Here is a 5,799-nt window from a genome sequence, read left to right as displayed (position 1 = left end):
TATCTATTAGATTGTCCATTTAAGCTCACGTTTTGAAAATATTTCTTTATTTGTTCGTTCTTATTTTGTTCTCTGCCAGTGTATGTTCAATATTATATTTTTTTACACACGCTGTTTGTTCTATAATGCATTTTTATGAAAAATACTCAGCGAATTGATATTTTTAGAGACCGAAAAGTAACTGTCGTACAAAATATATTCGTGATAATTCTTTAGTTAAAAGCTTTCTTGATTTTTTATAATTGATTGCTTTTACAAACATTTTGTATTAACACGAAAATAACTAAATTCGTTATTCCCTTTGGTACTTGAAATTTAATGCAAAAGCTTTGGAAGTAGAAAACTGATAATGCTAATTTTTATTTAGAAGAAATTTTTTATTTTTCCTGTCTAGTTTTTTATTATTATTATTTTTTTGCCAACTGTAAGCAATGAAAATGCAATTTTATTAGTGTAAACGCTTAGAATATTTTTTGAATGAAATTCAGCGAAACAACATTTTTGTGAAGTTACATGCTATGACTTTGCTATGTATCGTGCAATTTGAGACTACGATATCAGAATCAAAGAAATAAAATATAATTGTTTTTCACCTATTCACTTACTTAATCTGTGTAGATATCATTGCAGCCCCTACCAAAATTACTTACATTTACTTAGTTTTCAATATTCAGCAGTTTTTAGAAGAAAAAATGCTCATTTTTCCTCCCGTTTTTTTTTTTTTTCGGTACAAGAGCCGAGTATGCCAATAATTCTTGCTTGCTATTACAGATGATTTATTTCTAAGAGAAAAACGTTATAAAAACTAAATAAATAAATAAAACCTCATTGAATATAATGTCAAAAGAAATTTTAAGAGGAAAAAAAATTAATTTGCTATCGCACTCATTAGCGTTAATTTATTCATGAAAATTGTCACATTTTCCACCAGGAAGATCTATTTATGCTGTTAATATGCGAGAGAAGGAAAAGATTCTCTAATATAGAGGTTACATCAATTTTTCCGATCGAGGAAATAAAAAACACACATTACATATTGTTATGTATATTCTTTTGAACTTTGAAGGTTAATACTCAAAAAGTGAACGAACTTTTTGCATTATTGTTTTGTTATAAAATGAAGAAATATTATTCACGATACTGATTTGGTTATTAAAAAGACATTAAGATTTTATGAAAAATGAAATTTTTAATATTTTTTTTATGCAGGGAAATGTAGTATTTTTTAAACAATTTGTCCCGAAATAACCTACATATTTTCAAATAAAAAAAACATCATTTTCATGAATTCTGAATTTCTTGTGTACATGCATTCAGATAATTGAGTTTTAAGATGAATTTAAACCAAATGTTAATTAAAATTTTTACATTATTTTCTCTCGAAATTGACGAATCGCAATTCATTTAATTCTAGAATATGTTAGAACAGAACTTTTTAAATTTCATTATTACTGCATTATTTAATTCGTAATTTCATATTCTGAGTAAGGCTTTTTGTTTTGGTATATTTGCTCCTGATACAATTAAGCTTTTTTAGGTGACGAATAGTTTTTGTCCATTAAAACTTCATCCTTGAAAACTCTAAATTTGAGATCTCATTCCTACATCTCACACTAGTGAAAGTGTCACTTTTAAAGGTAAGGAGACAGTGGCGTAGCTTGGGAGGGGTACGAAGGCACATCCGCCCCCAGGTGCAGTCTCTCAGGGACGCAAAATTCTAGTTACATAAATATTAGGGGGACCGGAAAGTAATGTTTAGGCGCATTAAATATTCGTTAGTCTTAAAAATCAATTCCTTTTTTTCTATTCATTTTCAATCCGGCATTGAAAGGTTTAACGAGGGTGAATACATTATTGATTAAAAAATAATATCTTGATAGCAAATATCAAATGCAACGAAATGACATTACTTTCCTGTCCCCTTAATATAAATGAATTCTGGAATAAAATGTGTTTAAATTTTTTTCAATGGAGTTTCTAATATGATACTTTACACTATTCTGAAAATATTCTTTGTGAATGAATCTTTAATATTTTTTTTTTGAAATTTAATATCTGTCATAAGTACGTGGCGAATTAAAATAATAATTTTAGCATTTTTGTCGGATTTCTTACATTTGAAAAGAGGATTTAAATTTATGAATTTTTATTTCCTGCTTGTCTCAAAACTATTAGATTAACTTAGTATTTAGAGATTTGCACAATTTCATTGAAAAAGTAATTTGTAAAAAGAATGACACTTACAAGTCGCGTGTTACAGCAGTTAGATAAAAAATGCATATAAATTGGTCCACTGGTTTGCTGGATTTCATATAACATTTTAAAATTCTTTTTAAAGAATTTATAAAAATGGTTTAAAACAGAAATCTACACTTATACGATAAGCTTAATTTATGAAATGAAAATCTTAATTGTTTGAATTTAGTTCAGTTTTATGCTTTACAATAAATTAATTTCAAAACATATTTTCTATAAGCTAATTCCTTCCATGCTTACAACTTTTTCTGTTATTCAAATTAAAATATCATTGTTTCAATTATTTTAGATCATAATGTGAGGGGTCGCATAAATTGAATTTGCGCCCGGGTGCAGTAAACTCTAGTTACGCCCTTGTAGGAATGGTCGTGTAACATTAAACGTCAACAAAATAATGGGATTATTCAATATTGAACTAATTCTTAACTGTTTGAAATTTTTTTAATATTTAATCATTTCATTAATTTAACAAAATTTTAAAGATTTTTTTAAAATATTTATTCTAAAAGTATTTGCTTATTATCGCTCAATGTTTTTTTTATTTTTTATTATTTTTTATCACACACACGAAAAAAAATAAATCTCAATTTTATTCTTTTTTATTGGCTCGAAAGCCCAATCGGGGTGGGCCTTCTCAAGAAATTCTTCCAAACTAGTCTTCTAACCGCAAGTTTTCTCTAGTTATTTGTCCATAATACCAGTGGATCTTTTTCAAAGCCATCTAACCATTTCAAATTTGGCCTGGCTTTCTATTGTTCTGGTTGCGCTATCTTCTTACATCCTGATAAAATGGCATGCCCATTTTATGCATTCTTTGAAGTTTAAACAGATATCTAGCTGGTTTCTTACATGAGATCTCTAAAGACCTCGTTGTCATGATTTTAATTCTCACAAGCATTTGTTAACATTAAACTAATCAGACTTTTATGCAGCCGAATCTTTGTTTTTATCAACTTAATTAGTAAATCTTTTTCGAATAAATGTTTTAAAAAAATCTCTCAAATCTCTTATTTTATTTGAATAATCTCTTATTCAAATAAAATAAGGATCTTATGGTCCCTATTGGATCAAGATGTAGGCTGATGGGTAATCTGGAGCCCTGCCCTTCTAATTTTTATTTCAATTGAATTACATTGAGCATCAAAGTAGGTTTAATGCTGAGTTTTTACTATAAAACTTTGCATATACGATCATTTCGTGTGTATGCATTTAAGATCTTTGTAATAACTGTAAAACAACAAAATATAAACTGTTAAAGTAGTATCTTACTGATAAAAAAAATATTAAATGTTTTCAGCTTCATACATGTTTTATTTATTTAACGTTTGGAAGAAAAAAAACACTAATGAAAACTCCTAAGAAAGTACCTTTAATTAGTTAAGAAAATAAAATAAACAAAAGAAGCTAGTATGAAATTTATAAAACAACAGATTATTGAGAAAAAAATGTATATTCAGTGGTTTAGTTAAAATTAAATAGAATTATATATGAAAATAAATTTAGAAAAAAGCCCTTTTAAACCAGTGACCGATAGTTTTTAGTAGATGTCAAAAATAAAGAACTTTAGTAGGAATAATAAGAAAGATATGAATAATAAGTTGATGAAAGACGACCTTAGAGAAAAAATAATATTCAGAAACTTTATAATAAACTTGTTATATAGTTGTTCCAGGACCTTCAGAAAAGTTTAATTATTTCATAGGTTTAAATTTGCCAAAATTAATTTAAGTTGACTAAATAGTGAAATAGCCTAAAACGTCGGAAACAAACAGATATGTTCAACAGTTATTATTATTAAAAAGTAAATAAATATCAAGTCATTTAAAATCCTGCTTTGACCTATTTTATAAAACTGGGGTAAATCTTGAAGACCAACAGCAATATTTATTGCTCAACGGGGATTGGAAACTGGGATGAATGGCTTTAGAGATTTATAAAAACCTCTTATAAATAACTCTGTCATAATAGTTAAAAGGAAAACTTCAAAACACAAACAATTTCCAAGGTTGAAACGTCATCTAAATGATGTTGATGTAGTTTATCGAATTTTAAATCTATTTGTTCTTTTGATTGCTGTTGAAACTAATGAGCTGGGTTGCGTGTGCTGTTTTAAAAAGGAAACAATCATTAACAACGAGTGTAAATGAAATGAAAATCTCTTAATTGATATTTAACGCACAAAAAGGAATTAAAAAATGATTGTTATGAAATTTATAAACTATGCTTAGTTTCTAAATTTAGTTTATGCAAATCTTTTTTAATTCTAATTTTCCCTTGACAAATTCAGTTCCTGGCAAGACAGATAACATATCAAGCTATTAGGAAATCAAGATATATCCTTTTGCGTCCAGTATATTCGACTAGACATCATTTAGTTCAATTTTATGGCTTAAAAAGTTATATTTTAACGAAATTTCTGTTTGTATGCTTTTGCAAAACGATTATCTCTGTAAAAATATAATTGGATTAGAATTTTTACTTAATATAGGAAGTAATAAGGAAGTTAATAAATTCGATTCAAATACCGTTTAGGGCAGTTTTTTTAAGGTATACAACAGGGTAAAAATCGGCAATTACGACAAAAGTTTTGAAATTTTTTTAGTGCTTGTATATTAACTTTTGTTCATTAGCTGTTTAAATATCTTCAAACTGTTCTACGTTTTTTAGAATCGAAGTTATACTTGCTTTTTCGCATGCTGGCAGGAAATCAATTACATGCCGATAGCAATACCGAAACAGAATAGCAATTAAAATAATGCATTTTAAAATAATAAATAAAAGCATTTTTAGGGAATCGTTGGTTTTGGGAAACTCTTTTCATGCTAACGCACGACATTACAAAATTTGTAACAGAATTCTTTGAAACTTGGTTTGTAGATTTTGTATTATGTTGGTTATGTTTTGAACTGAAAGCTAAGGTCAAAGTGTGAATTTATCCCTTAAATTGGAATGTTTAGAATTTTCATTTAAAAAATCAATATTTAACTATATATTTAGTTCTATATCTTTTTACACTTGAAATTTTTTAACGATTTTAATTCAAGACACGCGTACACATATTATTGATATCAAGAAACTAAATTGGCAGGGAAAGCCTGGTTGGTTGGGTGTTGGGCCAAGAGATCATGAGGTCGATCCCTGCCGATTGAAGACTCCCCATGTACAAAATGGTGACTGGTGTATGTCAAATGTGTCAGGGTCACAAAGTCCTCAAAGATCCCATAACAAATCAGCACCTCTGGGGGTAATTGGATTGGAGATTAATCGTGCTCTGGTTCAGGTCAAAATTACGATCTGCGGATGGATGGTGTGTGAATACGTCCTCCTTTTAAAACGAACTGTGACGTAAGTGTGTGGCAGAATTCGAATTCATGGCCATAGATGGCGCCACTGGAAAACAAGAAAAAGCGTCAATTTCTGCCTGAAAATAGGCTTGTTAGTATTGACAAGTGGCTTCAGACAACAAAAAGAAAAAAAATTATTTTGATATTTATGCATTACAATTTGTTGTAGAGTTGCAAGCGTGACAATAAATATTTCGTC

Source organism: Parasteatoda tepidariorum, chromosome 9 (assembly GCF_043381705.1).
Source record: "Parasteatoda tepidariorum isolate YZ-2023 chromosome 9, CAS_Ptep_4.0, whole genome shotgun sequence".
Taxonomy (NCBI): Eukaryota; Metazoa; Arthropoda; class Arachnida; order Araneae; family Theridiidae; genus Parasteatoda; species Parasteatoda tepidariorum.
The sequence above is the reverse complement of the archived record's forward strand: the minus strand, read 5'-3'. Positions refer to the sequence as shown.